We start from the raw sequence: 27796 nt of genomic DNA on the forward strand, positions 1-27796 counted from the left end.
TAAAAACAAAAATACAGCTAGATAATACCAAAACACTTGAAAGTGAACAACATACTTCTAAATAACACATGGATCAAAGATGTCTCATTTTTTAAATGATGAAATAAATGAAAATAAAAAAATAAAAAAAAAGTTGTGGGATCCAGTGAAAGGGGTACAGGAAAATTTATAGGATTAAATGTATAGAATACAAACAAAGAATAGCTAAAATCAATAATCTAAGCTTCAATCTTATGAAGAAAAGTACTTGATTATCCTCCACAAAATAGAGATGACACAAATTACCAGAATCAGAAATGAAAGACGACCATTGTCTTAGTCCATTTTCATACTGCTATGAAGAAATGCCTGACACTGGGTAATTCATAAAGAAGAGGTTTAATGGACTCATGGTTCCACATGGCTGGGGAAGTCTCACAATCGTGGCAGAAATGGAAGGAGGAACAAAGGCAAGTCTTACATGGTGGCAGGCAAGAGGGTGTGTGCAGGGGAACTGCCCTTTATAAAAACCATCAGATCTCGTGAGACTTATTCACTATCACAAGAACAGCATGGGAAAAATCCACCCTCATGATTCAATTACTTCCCACTGGGTCACTCCCATGACCTGTGGGGTAATGGGAGCTAAAATTCAAGTTGAGATTTGGGTGAGGACACAGCCAAACCATATCAATAATCTCTACTGATCTCAAGGACATTAAAAGGATAATGAGAAAATACTACTAAAAACACGTGTCAATAATTTAAATAATTTGGATGAAATAGATTACTTTCTTGAAAGGAAAATGTAAAACTACCAAAACTCACACAAGAGAAATGGATAACTTGAGTAATTATATATTTGTATATAAAATAAATTGAAATAATATTGCCTTTCCAAAAAAAAGTATTACCAAATCCAGATTATTTTACTTATAAATTATTCAAAACAGTTCAATAAGAAATTGTTCCAAGTATTAAACTCTACCTGTAAACAGATGCAGAAGAAACATTTTCTAATTAAATTTTTGAGTCTAGAGTTACCCTACAATCAAAACCAAATACATACAATAAAAGAAAGCTAGACTAATACCTCTCATAAACATAAGTGCAAAAGTCCTTACAAAATATTTACAAAAGTGAATCCAACAATGTATAAAAACATCATGCACCACAAACAAGTGAAATGTATATTCTAGCTATGCAAGGATAGTTCCACATTTGAAAAATTAATCAACATAATCAGTTATATCAACAGACTAAAAAAGGAAAATAAGATGATCATATTAATTAGTACAGTAAAAGAATAAAACAATCCAAAACTAATTAATGATAAAAACTCCCAACAACTTGAAATAGAAGGAAACATTTTCAATTTGCAAACAAATAAGCAAAACAAAATTAGGGAAACACCATTTATAAAATAATAAAAAAAAACTAAACAAATACAACTCACATTATACTTACTGTTGAGAAATTGGAGAGTTTTTCACTAAAATTGAGTGTTAGGCAAGAAAGAAATAATACTACCTTTGTTTACAGATGACATGCTGGTCCATGTAGAAAATCCCAAATAAATGACAAAAACTCCTGGAAAAAAAAATAAACAGGTATATGAAGGTTGCAAAATACAAGGTTAATATACAACAGTCAATTGTCGATGTGAAGTCTATTATCCCACCCAGGAATCTAAGCTACACTTAAGACTTGCTGGAGAGAAAATGTATGTGATATAGAATTTATAGGTTAACTTGAAAATCCTCTGTGCCTTCTTTCTTATTGCTCTTACCTTGAATTTTCCAAGAAGAAAAGGCCTCCCATAATACATTTTAGACAAGCTATCAAAAAAAAATAGCATGAGACTATGACTCTGAGAATGCAAAAAAGGGAAGATATTTCACTCTTCCTAAATAAAAGACAAGACAAATCTTTATAACAGGACAACCAGTATCCATGTTTCAATGGAAATAACTTGTTACTGTAAATCTATGACATATTCCTTGTTATCTGCAAAACAACTACCATTTTCAGGGCAAGACATGTATATAGTTTGAATTGTAGAAAAAATAAAGAAATTAACAAATTATGTATTTAAGTACCATTGCAATGACAAAAAAGAAAATACATAGAGATAAACCTAACAAAATATGTGAAATATTTGCAAGCTGAATACTAGTAAACATTGATAAGAGAAATAACAGTTTATAAATAAATATCCATAGATTGGAAAACACATTACTGTTAAGGTATTGATTCCACCCAAAGTGATCTACAGATTCGATGTATTTCCAAAGCCCCCACAGGTTTTCTTTGTAGAAGCTGACTTTCTGATGTCAAAATTTTAAAGAACAGTAAATAAATATAAAGACTAAAACAAGCTTGGAACACAAGATTAAAACTGCAGAACTTAAACTCCCTCCTGATATCAAGATTTTTATAAAGCCATGCTAACTGAGACAACATGGTGGTGCCAAAAGGATGGGCAGGTTGACCGATTTAAGAAGAGAGAGTCCAGAAATAAACTTACACATGTAAAGTTAATTTATTTTGACAAAGATGCCAAGACAATTCAATGGATAAAGTCTAGAATAATAATTAAATGGTGCTGGAATAATTGAAAATTCACATGTAAAAAAAAAACAAATTATATTCACACCATAAACACAAACCTTCAATGGATTATAGATCTAAATGCAAAACCTGATGACTATAAATCTTTTAGGAAAACATATTCTACCCTTAATGTAGACAGAGATTAAAACTACTTTTTTTGTTGCTCAAAATGTTAAACAAAATAAAAAGACTAAAGTACTTCAAGAAAATATTTGCAAATCACATATTTGATAAAGAGTTAGTCTGCAGTGTAGAAAGTACCCTCATAACTCAATAATAAGGAAACAGAAAATACAGTTTAAAATGGGCAAAAGATTCCAACAAACATTTCACCAAAGAAGAGATACAGATAGTAACTAACAACATTGTCATTAAGCAAATGAAACTTAAATGGCAAGACACCACTACAGACCTAAAAGAGGGATTAAAATGTAAAGAAATTAAAAAGAAAAAAAGCCAAAACACCAGAAAACTGACAATGTTGAGTGCTTTTGAAGATATAGACAAACAGGAACTCTCCTGCCTTGTTGGTTGAAATGCAAAATGTACAGCCTTTTTGGAAAATAACCTGGCAGTTAATCATAAAGTTAATCCTACACTTAATATGCAATCAAATAATCCCACTTGTAAGTATTTACCCAAGTGGAATGATAATCCACATTCATACAAAAACAGAACATAAATGTTTACAGACACTTTATTCTTAATCACCAAATATCAAAAATAATAAAATGTCCTTCAACTTGGGAATTGATAAACAAATTGGTACCTTCTCCAGTGGAATACCACTCAACAGTAAAAAGAAACAGACCAAAAAGATACAAAAAATGTTGATGAACCTCAGGTGTATTCTAAAAAGCCAGACACAAAAGCAAAACCATCAGAAGAAATGTCAGATCAGCAACTACCAGTGACTGAGATTGGGATGACAGTTTAGTCTCGAAAAGGGGCATGAGGGAACTCTTCAGCGGGAGGGGAGGATAAAATATTATCTATGTTAATTATGGTGGTTATATGACTGTACTTATTGCTCAAAATTCGTAGAATAATACACTGAAAAAAGATACATTTTACGGTATATACATTTGATCTCAGCCATACTGACTTTTAAAAGGCTCATTGACTAGTTTAAAGTGTGCATGAAGGGGTCCTCATTGTTAGAACTGAAGCACCTAAGCACAGTCACCTTTGACAATGTTACTGCATTAGCTGCTCTCCTTGGCAGAAATGTATTCTCTACTCATCAGATGACATCAACTCAGTTTTGCTTGGCAAACTACTGTAGACATTTGAGATGCTGCCTGTTCCCCTGTGTCCCATTCACTACAATATTTAATTTCTGCTTGGGGCAGGAGTATGGCATTGAATGTTATCTTCATATCCAAATGGAATGCAAGCCTTTATTTTCAGTAATAGGAAATGAGCGTGTGATAGTTAATTTTAAGTGTCAACTTGACTGGATTAAGAAATACCTAGAGAATAGGTAGAGCTTTGTTTGGAAGTGTGTTTGTGAGAGTGTTTCCTGAGGAGACTGATGTGTGAGTCTGAGTGGACTAAGTACAGAAAGTTCACCCACAATGTGAGTGCTCACCATCCAATAGGCTGGAGTCTCCAATAAAACACAGAATAGTGCAAAGGTGAATTGGTCTCCCTCTTGGAGCTAAGATACACTCTTCTCCTGCCCTTGGAGATCAGAACTCTACAGTCTCTGACCTTTGGACTCCAGGACTTTCACCAGCACCCTCAACATTCCCACTGGGTTCTCAGGACTTTATAGTTGTACTGAGCCATGCCACTGGCATCCTAGGGTCTCCAGCTTGCAGATAGCCTGCCATGGGACTTAATCTTTATAATAAGGTGAGTCAATTCTGCCAATAAACCTCCTTTCATCTCTATCTATCTATCATCTATCTATCGCATCTATCTACCTACCTACCATATTAGTTCTGTCTCTCTGGAGAAACCTAATACAGACTGAAACTTTAAAAAAAGTGTTTAGTTTGCATTTCAAGTAAGGTCTCAACAGTCCAAGAATCAGTTTGTTAGGGTGGGCTAAAAGGAATTAGGGCTTTCCTAGCACCTTGAGGTGCTCCTCAGGGTCCCTGCTAACTCTGGAGTGGAAAACTTTCCCACTGATGTGGAAGGCCCTACTTCCTTCAATCCTAACTTTAGAAAGAGAAACTTTCTCCTTGTGTCACATGTGTTAACAGCTTGAAAAAACATACACCAATACATTAAAAATGTATTCAGGGGATAGTATTTTATGTTATTTTATTTTAGCTTGTTTGTATTTTCTGTTTTCCCCTATAGTGAACATATATTGCATTTGTAATAACAACAAAAATGAAACACAGAAAGAATAATTTAGGATAGATGTTGTCCAAGTTTTCATGATGATCTAAACACATAATGCTCTGTTTTGTTCTTTACTGGTAATGTTTAAAATTGATATGAAACAATTAAATGTAGATTCAAATAATTAAATGAAATAATATTTAGTATGTAAATAGGTTTATATTTTAATTAGCAGAAGCTATTCCCCCATTCAAAGTAGCAGAATGAAAAATAATGTAGATGCCTTTGCTGTATACCAATACATTATTTTTGTTTTAAAGCTATAATTACACAAACTCATACAAAGAAAACACCAATGAAAGCTCAGTCAGTACTGATGCAACATACTAAAAGCCACATAGTGACTTGGCTGCCTTTTACTAAACTTCAAAAAGCATTGTTCGAACCCCAGCAGAACATTCACTGTTGGTGTTCTTAAGTGTCGTTCTCTTAATAACTGAGAAGTTGTGTTCTGCCATAAGTCCACCTCATTAGTATTGGCACATTTTCACTGATTTCTAAACACTGATTAGAAAATACAGCGCCTACTTGTGTGACATCATTAGCCTTAACAAATTATAAAGACTGCTTGAAATCCTGAAATCCACTGAAACCTTTAGGAAGAGTGTGTGAAGGGAAGCCTTAACCCACCTTAAACATGCATGTTGTGTTTGTTAATACTTCCCCAATAGGAACAAAGAAGTGCAAATCTAATGCCAGTCTTTAGGCTCCTGTTTCAGCTTAGAAAGGGATGAGTAACTATAACAACAACAATTAGTCTTTATTAATGCTACTATTATTGATTCTTAACTTGCCGGTTAAAGAGCCATGAATATCCCAGTACTATTTTTTACCAAATTATGAGCATCTTATGATAACAAGGGACAAGACACCACTTCCACCCACCAATAGGCCACTCTGGATAGAAAAGGAAGGCTGCTTGTATGGCTTTACTTTCTTTTTCCTTTTTTTTTTTTTTTTTTTTTTTTGAGATGGAGTTTCACTCTTGTTGCCCAGGCTGTGCAATGGCGCAATCTCAGCTCATTGAAAACTCCAGCTCCCACGTTCAAGCGATTCCCCTGCCTCAGCCTCTCGAGTAGCTGGGATTACAGGCATGCACCACCACGCCCGGCTAATTTTTTGTATTTTTAGTAGAGACGGGGTTTCTCCGTGTTGATCAGGCTGATCTCGAACTCCCTACCTCAGGTGATCCGCCCACCTCGGCCTCCCAAAGTGCTGGGATTACAGGCGTGAGCCACCGCGCCCAGCTGCTTATGGCTTTATTTTCTAAAAAAAAGTGATTTCGGTCATCTATGACTCGTATCATCTCTATTGAATAACTATTATTATAACCACTTCATATCAAAGGCATTCATTCACTCATGTAAGCATTTCGAGGGCAGGAATTCTTGTCTATTTGTTGCTCTGTTTTATCTTGAAACTCTAGAGCTATATATGGAACATAGTTGGCACTCAATAAATGTTTGTTGAATGAGGGAACTAGCATGCCAAGAATCTATGTAATTTACCCAAGATCTCACAGTTATTAACTCATGTGGCAAGAGGCCAAACCAGTTATTTTTAAATTTAAATTTTGAATCCTTCCTATTATAAAATAAAGCATTACATTCATAAACAGAATAATTCATAAGGAGACTAATTATATACCCCTGGATTTGAGAAGAATACCATTTCCAAAATCAGAAAAGAAAAACAAAATATTTAAAAATATGTGGGCTATTATGACAACATTCATTCACAGGACACTATAAACATGTTAAAATTTATATGGATTGAAAACTATTGTTTATTACATAAAAGATAAGCAAAAGGCTCATTGCTGTGATTTGTACAAACCTTAGGTAGCAGAAAGGAATAGTGTAAATAATTTGATTAAAAAGTTAATAGAAGATGCAAATAGGAATCCACCAAAAAGTAAATTGTCATAACCTATAAACATATGAAATAATTATTCATGTTATGAATAGTTTTTTCAATGAAAATTGAAGCCACAATGAAATATCAATTTTATATTCAAGATGAGCATAGTAACAACCACGAATAAACAAATAATGGAATCTACTGTTAAAGATGATTTACATACAAAATTGAGAGTAAATGAATTGCTTATATAATCTGGAATTATCTATTATCATTTTAAAAATTATAAATTACATTTGCCTCTGTCTTCCATTATTGATTTTCTATTGTATAGAAAAAATATTAAAGTATATTTAAGAACATTAAGACCAAGATAGAATTTCTATCATTTATTTTAAAATTATGATGTTTAAACTGCTATTACATAAAACTGTTGATAGAGGGTTTCACATTAAAAATTTTAAATTATTAAAATAATATAAGTTGTTCAAACTGTAGTGTACTTAAATTTTTATTTGTATGACATTGGAGAAATTAAGGAGCAATATCAAGTATTTAACTTTAGTTACTCCAATTGGTGAAGGGACATGTTAAGTAAATGAGATAAAGAAAGTTTTCATATATGCTTTGATGGTTTTGATAAGTATATTTAATACAAATAATTTAAATTGGCTATTGTTTTATTTCCTCCTATTAGCCAGACATTTCATGTGCTCTGTTTATTCTTTTAAGTTTATTCAATCGAGAATTATTAGCCAAATATTTCAGAGTAGAAAATTTTAATTATATTATCTTAAAGATGTTAAACAATGCTTTTCAAGACCACAAAAAAGAAAGAGTATATAATCACATCCAATTCTATCTCCTCCAAAGTTAATTTTAACAACTATAGCCTATTGTGGTATTAAAATGTACTAGCAATCAGTTCTGAGTAATGTGCCTAGCCATGGATAAGAGCTTCCAGTTCTGGTTAAGGAATTCAGGTTTCAATTAAGGTGAAGTAAACACCCTCCACTCAATCCTTTCCACTGATTACGAACTAAAAACCCTGGAGAGAATGCATAAGGCAACTCTCCGAATTCACTGAAAGGTAAATAATGGCTGGTAGATTGGACAGGTAAATCAAAATTCAAATATGACAGGTAAGCCTCTTTTTTCTTTTTTTCTTTCTTTTTTTTTTTCCTTCTCATCTCTTCCAAGTTAGACTTAGCATAACCCAAATCTGGAAATGTGCATCAGGCAAGTGCAGAAAAAGATGCAAAATAAACTCTCTCTGGATAGATATCTGAGCAGGGGCCCCTATGCAAAACAGAGAGACAAAACACCCCTGTGTTTGTTCTGATTTTCTTCTCTTTGTCCTACCACAACGCAAGCCCCAGTCTTAATGCTCCACTTCTGTGATGGTAGCCAGGCACTGCAACAGTGGCTTTGAAGGCACCTGAAACTGAAAGAGAAAATGAATCCTCCCTGACCAGAGAAACTGGGGAAGCGGACTCCTTGATCTGAAGAGTGTAGGAAGAATCCCTGGTTCTTATTCCCCTCTCCTTTCTCCCACTGTTTTGTCCCAAACGCAGGTAAAGTAACCAGATGTTGAAAAGAATGCAGGTTGGCAAAATCTAGGCTTTCTAGCCTCAGAGTTAAGGAAAAAGACTGGGGAAAGCCATAGGAGATGGAAAGTCTGAGGCGAATCATGAATAGGAGGGAGCTCTGGAAAGTGATTCCATAGAGTTGCTTATGAAGTGCCCAGCACCCTCAGGGTATAATGCATGAAAATATCCCCAAATAGCATACCACCAACTTTGAGAACTGAACTGTGATGTAGACCACCATGCAGATCTCAGACTGGACCCAAGCAGGTGCTAACACTGGCCAAATCAGAAGATCTCAGAAAAGCTTTGAAAATTCAATCTATAGAATATTAAATGTAAAGTGAAAAACAAAAACAAAACAAAACAGAAAAACCTTAGACCAAGATGATTCACTGGTGAATTCTACCTAGCAGTATAGGAAAAAATAATACTCATGACATTCACGACATTGTCCAGAAAATATAAAAGCAAGATTTCTTCCCAATTTATTTTATAAGACCAGGGTTACTCTTATCATAAAACAAGACAAAGGCAATCCAAGGGCTGGGGCACTATTGACTAATAACTTTCATGAACAAAGATGAAACAAATCCTTTAAAAATATTGTTAATTTTAATCTAGCAATACATAAAAATAATACATCATGAATGCAAGGGTGATTCAATATTTTAAAAATATTATCAATGTAGCTCACCATTTAAGTCTTTTAAAAACTAAATAAGAAAAAATATACACACATTAATGTGTGGATAAAATTGTTCAACAAAATTCACATGCATGATGACAAAAAAAAACCTAGAAAAGAAAGACCCATTCTTGACTTATAAAAGAAGATTTATGAAAAATCACAGCTAATATCACATTTAATGATAATATTCTTTTTTTTCTCTTTTTTTTTAAATTATACTTTAAGTTCTTGGGTAGGTGTCCAGAACATGCAGTTTTGTTACATAGGTATACACGTGCCATGGTGGTTTGTTGCACCCATCAACCCATCATCTACATTAGGTATTTCTCCCTAGCAACCCACCCCCAACAGGCCCCAGTGTGTGATGTTCCCCTCCCTGTGTCCATGTGTTCTTGTTGTTCAACTCTCACTTATGAGTGAGAACATGCAGTGTTTGGCTGTCTATTCTTGTAATGGTTTGCTGAGAATGATGGTTTCCAGCTTCATCCATGTACCTGGAAAGGACATGAACTCATCCTTTTCTTTGGCTGCATAGTATTCCATGGTGTATATGTGTCACATTTTCTTTATCCAGTCTATCATTGGTGGACATTTGGGTTGGGTCCAAGTCTTCGCTCTTGTGAATAGTGCCACAATAAACATACGCGTGCACGTGCCTTTATAGTAGAATGATTTATAATCCTTTGGGTATATACCCAGTAATGGGATGGCTGGGTCAAATGGTATTTCTAGTTCTAGATCTTTGAGGAATGACCAGTGATGATGAGCATTTTTTCATATGTCTGTTAGCTGCATAAATGTCTTCTTTTGAGAACTGTCTGTTCATGTCCTTTGCCCAGTTTTTGATGGGGTTGTTGTTTTCTTATAAATTTGTTTAAGTGCTCTGAAGATTCTGGATATTAGCCCTTTGTCAGATGGATAGATTGCAAAAATGTTCTCCCATTCTGTAAGTTGCCTGTTCACTCTGATTATAGTTTCTTTTTTTTTATTTTTTTATTTTTTTGGACTCTCGCTCTGTCGCCCAGGCTGGAGTGCAATGGTGCCATCTCAGCTCACTGCAAGCTCCGCCTCCCAGGTTCATGCCATTCTCCTGCCTCAGCCTCCCGGGTAGCTGGGACTACAGGCACCCACCACCATGACTGGCTAATTTTTTGTATTTTTTAAATTATACTTTAAGTTCTAGGGTACATGCACACAAAGTGCAGGTTTGTTACATATGTATGCATGCGCCTTGTTGGTGTGCTGCACCCATGAACTCATCATTTACATTAGGTATATCTCCTAATGCTATCCCTCCCCCGTCCCCGCACCACATGACAGGCCCCTGTGTGTGATGTTCTCCTTCCTGTGTCCAAGTGTTCTCATTGTTCAATTCCCACCTATAAGCAAGAACATGAGGTGTTTGGTTTTTTGTCCTTGTGATAGTTTGCTCAGAATGATGGTTTCCAGCTTCATCCGTGTCTCTACAAAAGACATGAACTCATCCTTTTTTAGGGCTGCATAGTATTCCATGGTGTATATGTGCCACATTTTCTTAATCCAGTCTATCATTGATGGACATTTGGGTTGGTTCCAAGTCTTTGCTATTGTGAATAGTGCCGCAATGAACATGCATGTGCATGTGTCTTTATAGCAGCATGATTTATAATCCTTTGGGTATATACCCAGTAATGGGATGGCTGGGTCAAATGGTATTTCTAGTTCTAGATCCTTGAGGAATCTCCACACTGTCTTCCACAATGGTTGAACTAGTTTACAGTCCCACCAACAGTGTAAAAGTGTTCCTATTTCTCAACATCCTCTCCAGCACCTGTTGTTTCCTGACTTTTTAATGATTGCCATTCTAACTGGTGTGAGATGGTATCTCATCATGGTTCTGATTTGCATTTCTCTGATGGCCAGTGATGATGAACATTTTTTCACGTGTCTGTTGGCTGCAAAAATGTCTTCTTTTGACATTTTTGAGAAGTGTCTTTTGAGAAGTGTCTGTTCATATCCTTCGCCCACTTTCTGATGGGGTTGTTTGTTTTTTTCTTGTAAATTTGTTTGAGTTCTTTGTAGATTCTGGATATTAGCCCTTTGTCAGACGAATAGATTGCAAAAATTTTCTCCCATTCTGTAGGTTGCCTGTTCATGCTGATGGTAGTTTGTTTTGCTGTGCAGAAGCTCTTTAGTTTAACTAGATCCCATTTGTCAATTTTGGCTTTTGTTGCCATTACTTTTGGTGTTTTAGACATGAAGTCCCTGCCCATGCCTATGTCCTGAATGGTATTGCCTAGGTTTTCTTCTAGGGTTTTTATGGTTTTAGGTCTAACATTTAAGTCTTTAATCTGAAACTATTCCAATCAATAGAAAAAGAGGGAATATTTGCTAACTCATTTTATGAGGCCTGCGTCATCCTGATACCAAAGCCTGACAGAGACATAACAAAAAAAGAGAATTTTAGACCAATATCCTTGATGAACATTGATGCAAAAATCCTCAATAAAATACTGGCAAACCGAATCCAGCAGCACATCAAAAAGCTTACCCACCATGACCAAGTGGGCTTCATCCCTGGGATGCAAGGCTGGTTCAACATACACAAATCAATAAACGTAATCCAGCATATAAACAGAACCAAAGACAAAAACCACATGATTATCTGAATAGATGCAGAAAAGGCCTTTGACAAAATTCAATGCTCTTCATGCTAAAACCTCTTAATAAATTAGGTATTGATGGGACATATCTCAAAATAATAAGAGCTATTTATGACAAACCCACAGCCAATATCATACTGAATGGGCAAAAACTGGAAGCATTCCCTTTGAAAACGGGCACCAGACAGGGATGCCCTCTCTCACTACTCCTATTCAACATAGTGTTAGAAGTTCTGGCCAGGGCAATCAGGCAGAAGAAAGAAATAAAGGGTATTCAATTAGGAAAAGAGGAAGCCAAATTGCCCCTGTTTGCAGATGACATGATTGTATATTTAGAAAAGCCCATCGTCTCAGCTCCAAATCTCCTTAAGCTGATAAGCAACTTCAGAAAAGTCTCAGGATACAAAATCAATGTGCAAAAATCACAAGCATTCTTATACACCTATAACAGAAAAATAGAGAGCCAAATCACAAGTGAACTACCATTCAGAATTGCTTAAAAGAGAATAAAATACCTAGGAATCCAACCTCAAGGGATGTGAAGGACCTCTTCAAGGAGAACTACAAACCACTGCTCAATGAAATAAAAGAGGACACAAACAAACGGAAGAACATTCCATGCTCATGGATAGGAAGAATCAATATAATGAAAATGGTCATACTGCCCAAGGTAATTTATAGATTCAATGCCATCCCCATCAAGCTACCAATGACTTTCTTCACAGAATTAGAAAAAACTACTTTAAAGTTCATATGGAACCAAGAAAGAGCCCACATTGCCAAGACAATCCTAAGCCAAAAGAACAAAGCTGGAGGCATCATGCTACCTGACTTCAAACCATACTACAAGGCTATAGCAACTAAAACAGCATGGTACTGTTACCAAAACAGAGATATACATGAATGGAACAGTATAGTTTCTTTTGCTGTGCCAAAGCTCTTTAGTTTAATTAGATCCCATTGGTCAACTGTGGCTTTTGTTGCCGCTGCTTTTGGTATTTTAGATATGAACTCTTTGCCCATGCCTATGTCCTGAATGGTATTGCCCAGGTTTTATTCTAGGATTTTTATGGTCCTAGGTGTTACGTTTAAGTCTTTGATCCATCTTGAGTTGATTTTTGTATAAGATATGAGGAATGGGTTCTTTCAGTCTTCTGCATATGGCTAGCCAGTTTTTCTAACACCATTTATTAAATAGGGAATCGTTTCCCCCTTGCTTGTTTGTGTCAGGTTTCTCAAAGATCCGATGGTTGTAGATGTGTGTTGTTATTTCTGAGCCCTCTGTTCTGTTCCCTTGGTCTACATATCTGTTTTGGTACCAGTACCATGCTGTTCTGATGTTTTTCCCTTAAGAGCAAAAATAATGCAAGGATACCTTCTGTCAACACCACTGTTCAATACTGTACTGAGAGTCTTAGCAACTGGAACAAGACAAGTAAGTGAGTTTATAAAAATTATACGCACCAAAAAGAAAAAATAAAATTGTCTTTATATGCAGGGGACAAAATTGTCTTTGTAGAAAATCCCCAAGAATCTACAAAATTACTTTTGAAACAGATAAGTTAATTTAGCAATGTCCCAGACACAAAGTTCATATAAAAAAGTCAATAGCATTTCTGTATACCAGTATTAAAAATATATAATCTGACATTTAAAAAATGTTATTTATATACCTCCCCCAAATTAAAAACTTATGTATAAATCTAACAGAATATTTTATATATATTATGTATGTATGTATATGTAGAAACTATATATATATGCAGGTTCTATATATGTAGAATATATGTAGAACCTATATATGCAGAAAACTATAAAACAATGATGAAAGAAATCAAAGAAGTTCTAAATGAGTGAAGACATTTACTGACCGTGTTCATGGATTAGATGAATAAATATCGTTTTTTTTTTTTTTTTTTTTTTTTTTTTGAGACAAATGCTCTTGCTCTGTCACCCAGACAGGAGGGCAGTGGTGGGATAAGGCTCACTGCAACCTCAACCTCCCAGGCTCAAGTGATCCTCTCACCTCAGCCTCCCAGGTAGCTGTGACTGCAGGTGCAAGTCACCAGGCCAGGCTAATTTTTTTTTTTTTTTTTTTTTGGTAGAGACAGGGTCTCACCATGTTGCTCAGGCTGGTCTTGAACTCTTGGGCTCAAGTGATCCTCCTGCCTCAGCCTCCCAAATTGCTAGGACTAAATATCATTAAAATGTGAATTATCCCAAAGTTGATCTATATACTCAACATAATCTCAATCAAAATAACAACAAGCTATTCCAAGATATTAACAACTGGATTTTTTTTTTTTTTTGAGACAGAGTCTCGCTCTGTTGCCCAAGCTGGAGTGCAGTGGCTCAGTCTCGGCTCACTGCAAGCTCTACCTCCCGGGTTCACGTCATTCTCCTGACTCAGCCTCCTGAGTAGCTGGGATAACAGGTGCCCACTACCACACCTGGCTAATTTTTTTTTTTGTATTTTTAGTAGAGACAGGGTTTCACTGTGTTAGCCAGGATGGTCTTGATATCCTGACCTTGTGATCCACCCGCCTCAGCCTCCCAAAGTGCTGGGATTACAGGCGTGAGCCTAACGACTTGATTTTTTAATTTATGTGGAAAGACCAAAATACTTGAACAGCCAAAACAATTTTTAATTGATACATAATTACTGTATATATTTATAGGGTGCATGTGTTAATCAGAGCATTCATATTTGCTAATTTCAACTTTTACTATAAAGTTACAGTAATCATAAAATCATAGTATTGATGAAGGAATAGATACATAGATCAATGAAGATCAATGTAAATAAATAGAACATCCAAAAATGGATCCACCTAAACATGGCCAATTGACATTTTAAAAATGTGTAAAGAAGATTCAATGGCCTAAAATAGTTCTTTTTTCACTAAATAGTGCTGGAAATAATGGACATCAGATGAAAAACAATGAACCTAGAGCTATTTCTCACACCTTATACACAAAGTTAACTCAAGTAGGTAATAGACTTGAATACAAAATGTAAAACTATGAAATACAAAAATAAACATGAGATGATCTTCACAATGTTGCCTTAGGAAAATAATTGTTCAATATGTCATAAACATGGTCTATAAAATAAATAAATCTATAACTTTCACTTAGGCACATTTAAAAAGTTTGCGTTGTGTCAGACATTGTGATATAATAAAAAGTCAAGCTATACTTGGAATAAAATATGTGCAAATCATAGAAATTTTAATGAATTTATGTCATATATATATGTTTTATTTTTCTAGTCATAAAAATGAGAAAACACATGACAATCTAAAAAAGAACTTGGGAAGGTTTTCTTTTAAGACATTTCACATTCCCACCAACAGTGTAAAAGTGTTCCTATTTCTCAACATCCTCTCCAGCACCTGTTGTTTCCTGACTTTTTAATGATTGCCATTCTAACTGGTGTGAGATGGTATCTCATTGTGGTTTAGATTTGCATTTCTCTGATGGCCAGTGATGATGAGCATTTTTTCTAATTCAACCATTGTGGAAGACAGTGTGGAGATTCCTCAAGGATCTAGAACTAGAAATACCATTTGACCCAGCCATCCCATTACTGGGTATATACCCAAAGGATTATAAATCATGCTGCTATAAAGACACATGCACATGCATGTTCATTGCAGCACTATTCACAAAAGCAAAGACTTGGAACCAACCCAAATGTCCATCAATGATAGACTGGATTAAGAAAATGTGGCACATATACACCATGGAATACTATGCAGCCCTAAAAAAGGATGAGTTCATGTCCTTTGTAGGGACATGGATGAAGCTGGAAACCATCATTCTGAGCAAACTATCACAAGGACAGAAAACCAAACACCGCATGTTCTCACTCATAGGTGGGAATTGAACAATGAGAACACTTGGACACAGGGTGGAGAACATCACACACAGGGGCCTGTCATGGGGTGGGAGGAGTGGGGAGGGATAGCGTTAGGAGAAATACCTAATGTAAATGAGGAGTTAATGGGTGCACCACACCAACATGACACATGTATACATATTTAACAAACCTGCACGTTGTGTGCGTGTACCCTAGAAATTAAAGTATAATAATTTTTTTTTTTAAAGCACAGGGCTAATTAAAATTCTCAGTTGATCCTTAGGTCTCATATGTGTTTAAGCTTATTCTCCTTCCAAATGTTTTGCAGAGATACAAAAATAAAACAAACGGGATTGACTTATATATCACCATGACCTTTCTGTCTACATACTGATGAAGATAATGAGCAGTGAAACAGAAAGCGTAGGCAGAAGAAGGGAAAAGAAGGGCTCAAGATGATCTGCTAGCATGTTGGGCTTAGCATAATCATAAAATTGACTGCATTTGAATAATCTCTTTCCAAATTAAATGAGGATTAAGTGTCCAAATTTTATTTTGGAAGAAACTAAACACCCACGTCAAGCCCCAAAATATTCAATCCTTACCCTTCCAAAACTGCCTGATTATCTTACACTGAATTATTCCATTAGCAATGAAGTTTTCATTGCCTTTGGGCAAGAAGGCAGAGAAGATTACAGAATGCGATCTGGTACTTTTATACAATGCAGCTATGACTTTGCCTCTTGAGTACACAGTAGGAAAGAGTACTGCAACACTGTTTTATCTAAACTGGCTTATACTCAGATGACACCAAGCCATATAAACAGGAAAAGAAATGTACTAGAAATGTATGGGAAATGTACTAGATATTCCCCATCAAAAGTAAATGTAAAATCTGGGTTTGTTGTAAATCAGAGACAGGGATTCTGAAATAAAGGGAAGGATAGAAAATAAAGGAAAAAAAAAAACCACATTTCACAAAACCAAGATAAATGAAAGGCAAATCAGCACATGAAAACATGCTAAATGTAATTTGTCATTAGGGAAATAATACTAAAATTAAATGTCATGAGACATCTATTGGAAGGTTTAAAATATTTTGAAAATACACGTACTGGCAGCGTGCTTAGTTCTGCCTTTCATTAGGAATGCATTTTTAGTTATGGTAAAAGTTACTGGTCAAGAAACATTTGGGAAAGTGATCCATCATCAACTATTGAAATTATCACACTTTCCTCACTGCACTGCAATGTCAACTTTGGCATAAATAATCTAATGGAATATATGTGCTTCTGGACTCTTACTGCGTATTCATCTCTTAGTCTGTATTCCTGCCAAATCTACCGAATAAATATTAATATTGATAGAGTTCAAGAGCGTAGTATAAATGTTTCCATTTTATTCTAGCAAATTGCCATGGCTACTCTTGGGCATAAATTTTTCCTTACTTATTTAGAATTTTTTTTTAACTGTGATCTTATCTCCCAAAGAACTCCTAGGATTTTGACTGAGATTGTTTGGACTTATAGATTAACATGGGGGATAATCTATTATAACTAATATATAGCTATGAGTTATATCTTTAAAATATTTAGTCTGTCAACCTTTGAATATAATTTTCTTCCATTAAGTTAGGTCTCCTTTAATATCTTTTACAAATGTCGTGTGATTTTTTAACATAGAGGTTTTGTACATCTTTTGTAAAATTCATGCCCAAGCCTTTGATATTAATGAACTCTATTTGTGAGATATTGTTTTTTTAATCTGTTTCCCGTTAGCATATAGAAATATGCTTAAATTTTGTATATTGACCTTGTCCTTAGAAAAATGACTGAATTTATTATTTCTAAAAGTTTGTCCATAGATACTTTTGAGTTTTCTACATAGGCAATGATGACATCCATAAGTAATGAAAGTTTTGATTCTCTTCCAGTTGTTATTATCCCTTCATTTTTTTCGATGCCTTGTACTGGCCAGAATCTCTAGTCTAATGATAAATGGAAATGATACAGTAAGAACCCTTCATTCTATAACTGTCTAATGAAACAAATTCACTTTTAAGTATCCATTAAGTGGAGTCAAAATTTCTCAAAAGAAGGGGAAAAGCTAAAAAGTGATGTAATTTAAGTTTCACTCAAAATTTATTTCTTTTAGCCTATTACATTATTTACTTACCTAGAGTATAATAATGCATGCATATTATAATAATTATAGCTAATGTAAAACTGAGTTTATTATTAAAATATTAGATAAATATGGATCACTTTTAAGACAGAACATTAAGGAAATAAAATATATTTGTTCCTTCTCAAGTTGACTATGCTCAATTTATTGTTTTTAGCAGCTGCATTCTAGCTATTAGCAAGCACAATTGAGTTTAGTGACAGCACAAATCCAGAAGGTCATTTACATAAAATAGAAGTGAGATATTCTGAAACATAAATCCCAGAGTGTGCAGAAATGAAAAAGAAAGCTTGATGAATAATTCTTTCTATTTAATTAAGAATGATTCAACATCTACAAACAGAAAAAAAATCGATCTGTCTTCAAATTATGTCACTTGTGAGGAATAAACCAATTCTCAAAGCATAATATAGAGAAGAAAAATTGCATTGTTTAGAGAGCATATTAGCTACTTTGAATTCCAGAGAATTAAAACGAAGATCATGCACTGACATGCAGCTCTCACATAATTTCAAATCATAATTTATCTCTACACAGTCAAACTCAGAAATGTCCCCGTCCCCACAGCTGATAACTGACTTCATCTTCACAAGCACTGTATGTATGCAGTTTATATACTGTGTATATAAACACAGACACAAAATATCTGTTCTTATTTGTATATATCATTTATTTTGGAGCCCACAAATAAATGATAGACATTTTGTGGATATATACACCGGGCATATATCCACAAACAATTTTGTAAGTCATACTATAAAGCCTTCAGAATGCCAGTATGCAGACATTTTCCTAATGTATTCTACAATTATTAAATTTTAATTTGATGAAGAGTGATATACAAGGGAAAGAATAGAATTGTGACATGGAAATCAGTTCCTCGCAAAAATTGAATCTGGTCACTGTTGTTAAATTTTGAAGTATGATCTAAAGATTAAACTCAAAAAATATTGTAACATTTGTTATCTTAACATTTAATAGATTCCTTTTTCCCTGCTATATTTGGTTTCTACTCCTGCCGTAACAACCTAAGATTATGTGACTTAAACAGCCTGAATAGTCAGAAACACTATTCGGGTCTCACCAGGTTATTATAATCAAGGTGTTGCCATGGCTGCATTCTTTTTCAAAAAAAAATTAATTTTTACGGATACATAGTAGGTGTATATATTTATGGGGTACATGAGATGTTTTGAAACAGGCATGCACTGTAAAATAATCACATCATGGAAAATGGGGTATCCACCCCCTCAAGCATTTATCCTTTGTTTTACAAACAATCCCATTACACTCTTTTAGTTATTTTAAAATGTACAACTAAATTAGTATTGACTGCAGCTACCCTGTTGTGCTATCAAATAGTAGGTCTTATTCATTCTTTTTATTTTTTATACCCATTCATTATCCCTACTGCCTCACATCCCCCCACTACCCTTCCCAGCCTCTGGTAACCATCATTCTGCTCTCTATGTCCATGAGTTCAATTTTTTAGATCCCACAAATAAGATCCCACAATTAGAAACTGGATGGAGAGAACATAATAAAAAGATAATTCAACTGTGTTTGAGAAAGAGAATCCTATGAGAAAAGGCCCATCCAAAAGAGTTAGCATTGTGTGCATATGCAGACATAATTGTGATTTTTAAACCTGGTAAGTAGGGCAGTTCAATCAGCTGTCAGTCGTGTGAGCATCTCAAAATCAAGATGGTTTAAACAACAATCATTTATTTAATTCATATTTCTGTGGGTTGGAAATTTGGGCTGAGCATTGATAGATGGTTTTTCTGATCTGTACTAGGTTTGGCTGACCTTGGCTGGGCTTACACATGTGTCAAGGTCAACCTCCTGTCATCTGGACTGGTTGGCTTAGGGTTGTCTCTTTAGGACAGTTTGCCTCTCCTCTGTATTATGCCTCATCTTCCAGCTGGAGAGGTTCGGGCTTGTTAAGCAGTGGCTCAGAAGATTCCTAAGGAGCAGCAGAATATTCAAGGCCTCCTGAAGCCAAGGCATGAAACTGGCATGAGGTCACCTTCTGATGAGTTCTATTGCTCAAAGCAAGCCACAAGGCCCATCCAGAGGCAAGGAGTAAGAAAATGGCTTCTGTTTACTGATGGGAAGAACCGCAAAGTCACATTGTAACAAACCATGGGTATGAGGAAGGAAATAACCATCGCCATCTTTATGACCTATGGCTGGATTCAAAATTGGAGGAAAAAAAAAACAAAAAAATAGAAATACGATGTTAATTATCAAGCCCTCATAGGCTCTAATATTAATATTTCTTGGTTAGAACTTTTCTGGTTTTAATTAAGAACTTTGTGTTGACTGGTGTAGGTCAAATTGATAATTTACTTAAATAGTATCTCACAGTTTCTGAGGACAAAATGTAACTGCTTTTATTCTGGTTCTTTTGTGGATTTTCACGGCATAAATATGGTTGTTTAAGTGTGTATTCTGTTTTGTAATCTTTAGTGCATTTTCATGGATATAACCGGCTGGTTGGTAGTATAATTTTTAAAACACATATTCCCTATCATTAACTTAATAGATTTTAAGACTCAATCTAATATAACCGCCATAATTGTTTAAAGAAAATATTGTTAAAAAGAGTAGCCAGCTCTTTGATGATGACTTTATTTATTAGTTTTTATTTTATCTCTACTGATTCCTGGAACAAAAATTCAATTAAATTTTTAAAGTTGTGAATATTGTAATTCCTCAGTGCTTATGTGCATATGAACATCTTTCTGCTCCTTTTAACTTGGGTAATATTCTGGATAGGTAGAAAATGTTAAACGTATCCGTGTGTCTTTAAAACTGGAAAATTATTTTTTACTATCTTCTGGCATCTAGTGTTATGAGAAGTGAGGCCCGTCTCACTTTTCTCCACAGCTTCAAAGATTAAATGTGTTCTGTCTAGATGTGTAAGATAGTCTTTTATTTTTAGAAAGATTTTTTAATATTAAGAACTCAGCTTATATTAGAAGAATGAAAAATACAGCTCTGTGTTCATAATTTCATATTACTTTTTCTCTATACACAGTAGCCATTCTTAGTTCATGATAAATTTTCATTGTGTTCTCCCCTATAGAAATAGTGGTTATACACAATCTTTGCCTAACCTAGATTTAATTTCTATATCACTTTATTTTTATTCTATTGCACACTTGTATTTATTCATTTTTTATGCATTTTTCTATTAACGGACCCATTTTTTTCCCGAAAATCATTGATTCTACAAATCACCTCTCATAAAATATTTTAAATTTATAAAATTATTTTACCCTTTTCCTGGTCTCTTTAATGCTCTCTGTTTTAGATTATATATATATATATATATATGTGTGTGTGTGTGTGTGTGTGTAGATATATATATATATATTTGTTGTTGTTGTTGTTGTTGTTGTTGTTGTTGTTTTTGAGACAGAGTTTGGCTCTTGTTGCCCAGACTGGAGTGCAATGGCACAATCTCAGCTCACGGCAACCTCCGCCTCCTGAGTTCAAATGATTCTCCTGCCTCAGCCACCGGGGTAACTGGGATTACAGGTATGTGCCACCACGCCTGGCTAATTTTGTATTTTTAGTAGAGGTGGGGTTTCTCCATGTTGGTTAGGCTGGTCTCGAACTCCCGATCTTAGGTGATCCACCCACCTAGGCCTCCCAAAGTGTTGGGATTACAGGAGTTTTTTAAAACTTCCTAGTCTGACTCATCTTCTTGTTCTCTATTTTCTACTTCTGGAATTTGACTTATCGAAAAAAAGCTTAAGCAGTATTAACATACACTTTTCCTACCCCCATTCAAGAAACAAGAGTCCAGGAAAATAGTTCTAAAGATTCTTAAAACTCCTCATCCGTTAACAGGTAAAGAACTTTTGTCTTTCAAACTCACCTGAGAAGATTAAACTGAGGAAATAGGAAACAAAATCCAAAATACAAGAGGATGATGCTAAGTTCTTGCTGTGCAAAGACGACAAAGTAACATACTACAGGGGTGGAGACAGAAGAAATCAAATAAAATATTTTTACAAACTACAGAAAACCCTGTCCTGTTTTCATGCATCATCCTAGATGAGGGATGGCCAGAGGATTCCTCTAGTGCAGGGCTGCTCAGAATGTGGTCCACACACCAGCAGCAGCAACATTATCTGGACATTGGTAGGAATTCTTGGGTCCTGCCACATCTTATTGAATTTGAATCTTTGAGACTGGAGCCAAATCTCTGTATTCACAAGTCCTCAGGTGGTTAGTTTGAATGCTAACTTTGGAGAAGTAATAGTAGGGAATGTACATTACACACCATTGAATTAAGATTAGTGCATTCACAGAAAAGATGTATAAGGAACTCCTGTGAAATAGTTGCATTAAGTGGGAGGACCGCCAGTAGGGTTGCTTAAGTCCCCAGGGCTCATCTTGTCTAGACATATACAGTACAGTTGTCAAACAGTAGTATGCTGAAGCTAAAGGAGTAACTATGACGATGACAATCGCTGTAGACCAAGTATTAAATCCATGCAATGGTTTCCTGGCTTCATTTGAGAATGAGATTTTTGAATATGTCCACATTGGGGCTAGGTTGAACTGAACCTCAAGAAAAACTGACACTACATGTATTTCTATCTAGATATGCAACTGTAAATGATTGGAGGCCAAGAAAAATTCTAATTTAAGAAAAAAAGTTCAAATGTATTATTTATTACAACCAAATGCTTTTATGTAAAACCATACACATTACATAAAAATCATTTTCATATTGCACATTTTCTGTTGAATGTGTTCCCCTTTGTTAAAGCAGTTTTATCCAGTCTTACTATAAACTCAAGATGATGTGGCTTATCTTTTGACGATTATATTTTTATAGCTGAACATTCGTTAGTGGTACTTTTCAGATTTGATCAGGGCACCATTTAGAATGGCCTGCCTGTGTGAAGTTGTGGTGGGAATGGGCGGGAGGAGAAAGGGTTGGTTTTAAACCAAGCTGCAAGTGTAGCCGGCTGCTCTCCAGGTCTCCTTAACTGCAGGCATGTTTCTTACAAATATCCTGGGAGCATTTCATTAGGGCTACCTATATATCAATTCCTTTAGGCCTGCTGTCTAACAGTAACCTAAACCAATATACTTTTATAACTTTAATATCTCTAGACAGTTCATTCACACATCACTCTTTGAAAAGAGTGTGTCCTATTCTAAGCAAGAGCTGTCTAATCCAAATATGTAGTCTAGTGGTTTTCAAACCTTATTTCTTCTCTCTCCAGGGTTTGGTTAAAGTGCTCTTGGATGCTATTAGATAAAGAAAGAAAACTAATGTTAGTCGTGGTCTCTTCCCTTAATTAAATTGGTATATTTCTGGTTCCATCTGTTACATAAAATTACATTTCTTCAAATATTCTGTTTATTAAATCTTCTGTGAATATTTAATAAGGTTCTGTTTATTAAACAATTGAAGTTTGAATAATCCTCATATAAGCCAGGGAAATATGTTAGCATGTGATATAATGTTCCTGGCAAACTTCAATAAAACACTTAACATTTGCTAGGGGTTCTCTGGAGGTAGCATATTAACCAAAATTATTCCAGCAAAGGTTAATTTAAGTAACCTCAGTAGAGTGCTCTGGGACAGTTGGAGACCAGTGATGACTGTGTTATCACCCCCTTTAGGAAAAAGCTTAGACTTTCATCAGTAACATAAAAAATCGGTCATAAAAAGACTAGAAGCCTGGTAGGAATGAAGAATCATCCTTATTTTTAACATATCTTTTCTTATTTTCTAAATTTTTCAAAGCATTTTCTCTAAGACATTAAAAAACATATACTAGTTTATTTTCTCTTTTTGCACTAATTTCACTGATAGATATATTTACATATATTTTATACAGTAACTTTTGGAAATATATATACTAGAGATAGTAATTGCAATTTTAAATTCAATTGACCAGCTTTTGAAATATACTTGTCTCAAATTCTATTGCTGATTTAATTTCTTTTTTCAATGTAGAGTGTCTACATTTTTAATCTATAAAGTGATTAGAGCAGAACAATTCTTCTTCATTAAATGATAATAGTAAAATGCTGCTCTATAGGTAAAAACTAAAGCCACAAAGAAAGTCACCGATTAAGTTGACAACCACATGCTGGTAGTTAGAAAGAAATACTAGTTTCAAGACTTCACAACAGTTTAAGTTAAATATTTTGTTCTCATGTTTATGATTCTATTTATTGTCAAATGTGTGCTAATATCTAGGAATACTATGCTGTCATAGATTAACGTTTAGTTATTTCACAGAAATCAAAGTCCATCTCCAAGAGTTTTAGATTGCCAAGGATTGTTCTGTGCCTGATTAGTATTTTAAAAGACACAGTCACATGTGATAGCATGTGGGTGTTCTCTTTCGTGTGGTACATATAGTCCTGATGAAAGTGCTATTAAAGATCACATCATATGGATTATTAAAAGCAATGATAGTGTGTTGACTGCAGCAGTTGCTTAGACCTGGCAATATGAGTGGGAGAAAGCTCTTTCTCTAGGTAACTATTGCTCTCATTCAAACATAGCTGCAGGCTCTTACACTTTGAATCACCTCACAATAGATTTTAAACATAATGAGGAATAATAGAAAAGGGAGTTACTGAACTTACAATAATCAAGTCAGAAATGCCTCAAGTAGACTCATTTTAAATTACTTTAAGGAATGTGAGACTATGAGCTTCCTTAACAATATAAAATTTCCTAATCAATGAGTCACTGCTTGAATACAGTAGCTATGTTGCCACACAATGAGATAAAAATGCATATAAAAATGTTCAGGGTGTGTGATGTACTAGGCATGTTGCATATATATGAAAAATGAGAAGTATAAAGTATATAATATGTATTTATACGGAAACAAATCCTCTGCCTTTGAGGTATTCTTAAATATCCATATCTTGTAGTTATAATGTTTCTCTTGAAAATCCAAAATTTTATTTTCCTTCAAATTATCCAGACATTTAATCTTCTTTAAATATAAATGTAAGTTAATAAATTATTCTACAATGTGTAAGTGTGAACAACTACTGAGAAGTCAAACACAGTATTTTCATTGTGAACAGTTTCTCTAAATGGTCCCTACCTTCTTGCTCCGATTGAAACTCGAATCTCCCCTGAGGATGCTGATTCTCCAACAGGCTTCTCAGGGATGCCTGTGCTTTCCTCCCCCACACCTCATACACCTAGGCTTGAAAGTGACGGATGTGACTTCTTTGTTCTGCATTGCTTTTTCTAGAGCCTTCCCTCTCCGCCTTCAGCTTGGACTTTCATATCATGAGTCAATCTTTTCTTGTTGCCAGTAGCACTGACTGTGGTTTACTCCTCCTTATTCCTTGAAATCTTATGTCTGTGCTCACTCTATTTCTCTCCAACACAACTTTTAAATCCTTCATTATTTCACTGTACACCTGTGTGGCCTTTCCAAATCCTGGAATCTATGTTATTTGGCACCTTCAAACTCACCTGAGAAGATTAAACTGAGGAAATAGGAAACAGTCCTCCTTAACTGTCACTTTGATGCCTGTATCTTATACCTCATCACCATTAATGTCAAAACAACTACAGTCCCAGCCACCAAAATCTTTTCCAAATAGTCCTATCGCATAAAAATCGAAAAATTGAAGATCTCACAAGCTCTTACACTCAAATTGATACACTTATATTTGACATTTTTCTATTACTTATGGAAATAGTACTAGGAAAAATGTATAAGTGTACCAAAATTACACTCAATATTGATACACTTATATTTGACATTTTTCCTATTACTCTGAATAAATCGTGAGTAAATCTAGGGAAAATCGACCTCCCATTCATATATTCTGTTTCTGTCTCACACAGTCCAGGATAATTCTTAGCAATTATCTTTTCTCTCTCCTTCATCTCTCCTTCATCTGTAATATATCTTTCCCTTATGTCAACAAACAGCTTGTCAGGCCTCCCTAAATAATAATAAAAATAATAACCATAACCTCAATCTCCACTTCTTTTTCCAACAACCATCATATTGCTCTGTTTCCCTTTACAGAAAAATATCTCAAAATTGTTTTTGTCCACTGTTTCCAAATTATCTCTTTTGTCTCCCCTAAGGTCACCAGTGTCTTCCATATGTTCAAAACCTGTAGTCAGCCCTCAATTCTTATTTGCTTGACCTTTCAGCGGTGCTTGATGCCATTGATCATATTTTCATTTTTAATATTTTTAGTCTTGATATCCAACTGGCCATATATTCTGGGAACTCTGTTATTTTCTTCTTCTAGTTATTGTACACAAATGACCCCTAAATTGTTATTTTGGTCCTGCACTTCTCTGGATTCCCAAGACTATAATATCCAATTCCTACTTTACATTTAAATTTGAAGGTCAAATAGACATCTCAATCCTAACCTGGGCCATCTGTTTGAGAACCTTCAATATTAGTGTCTTCTATGTGATGCCACTGGCATTCTGGAAGCAACATGAATAGAATGGTGAGTGAGCATCTCAGGGTTAAGGATTATGGTCCTTAATCTCATCTTTTCAGCTGGGTACTCACGCCTCTAATGATGGCTAGAATCTCTCAGTTCAGAGATCCTTTCTACCCGTTCTCTCTCTAAACTTTAGAACAAGGGCAGAGGGCAATCCCTAGAAGTTGGTAAAAGGCTGGAGATGTGGAGCTCTAACTCTGCCAAATGATGTGCCCCTGTTCCTCCTTATTCAAGTCATGCCTCTTTACCTTCATTTTACAGAGGTGATAGTTGCCACCAGTTCCTGTGACTTTTGAGTTTTCTGCCATTTAAATACATTTGGTCCTAGTTTCCAAACTTTTTCACTATATGAAAAAGTCATTAATGTCAAAACAACTACACAGTCAACTAAACTAAAAAGGCAACTAGAAAGTCATTTAGTATTAAGCCAAGTAAATGACCAGTTATTCATCTTCTACCCTATTTCCAGAACTCTGCTGCTGTTGATTTCTTTCTTTCATTCTTCCCTCAATAATATCTTTTCTTAATAATATCCTTTCTTAAAATAGAAACAATAAAAACAAAAATAACTTTTACTAGGGTTCCTGGAAAGAAACAAAAACCAAATTGATTAATATGCATTCAGTCCATCTTAATCCAAAATTGGAATGATCAGTTTTACATTTAGAAAGCTACTAAAAATGACACAACCACTTTAAGACCAAAAAAAAAAAAAATACTTCCTACTACAATGTATTTGCTACAGTTCTCATGTTAATTATTTCTTAAAACCATGTAATTAAACATTAATATATTGATTTAAGGGAGGCACACAGTAGCTTTGCATGGTAAAATGAGGTAACATAATTTTATAATGTCATTTAACGCTTCTTTAAAGACAAAATATTATTGCTAAAGCTAGAGTTGGAAGAAATCATCTCATGTCACACATAACTTTAAGTGAAGACAGATTGTATATCCTAAAAGTCAGAGGGAATTATTAGGCAAATTGGACACTTACTGCTTTTCATATAGAAAGAACTGGATAAATATCATCTTGCTAAATTAACTAAAGAATAAAGGAAAAACGTTATTTTGTTGACGACTTTTTATTATTCGTGACTTGAATTGGTATGCATAAAAGCATATTAATTGTGTAAAACAAGATTTTCATAAATTTTTTCTAATATTCACAATTTTGCAAAGTTGGTAACATTAATCACCTTTTACATATGAGAAAACCAAAGTTCCTAGAATTCCAATATCTTGCCTAATTTAGTTAAATGGAAAAGTTGGAATTCAGACCCACACTTGTCTAATATCAGGACCTATTCATGCCACTAAGTTCAATTTTGGCTTGAAAACATTACGATGTAGAATATATTCTTAGTTAACTTAGGATATGGGTATCTATCAAATGAGCCATTCCATAGCACCATTATCAAACCTTTTCCAAATGAACTGATTAGCTGATCTAATTTATTTTATGATGAAATGTTCCCCTTTGTACAATGCAGTTAAGATATTTACATATAAAATACTTGCATACTTAGCC

General features: G+C 34.7%; 1 long non-coding RNA gene across 1 annotated transcript; it reads right to left on the minus strand.

The window, feature by feature from the left end:
- Positions 1-19477: 19477 nt before the first annotated feature.
- On the minus strand, positions 19478-26182 carry LOC129137911 (uncharacterized). The gene is made up of 4 exons (XR_008540770.1): positions 24879-26182; positions 23005-23049; positions 21662-21755; positions 19478-19964 (listed from the first exon to the last, which is right to left on the minus strand). It is a non-coding gene; the product is annotated as an uncharacterized LOC129137911 (long non-coding RNA).
- Positions 26183-27796: the final 1614 nt, after the last annotated feature.

Source organism: Pan troglodytes, chromosome 17 (assembly GCF_028858775.2).
Source record: "Pan troglodytes isolate AG18354 chromosome 17, NHGRI_mPanTro3-v2.0_pri, whole genome shotgun sequence".
NCBI lineage: Eukaryota > Metazoa > Chordata > Mammalia > Primates > Hominidae > Pan > Pan troglodytes.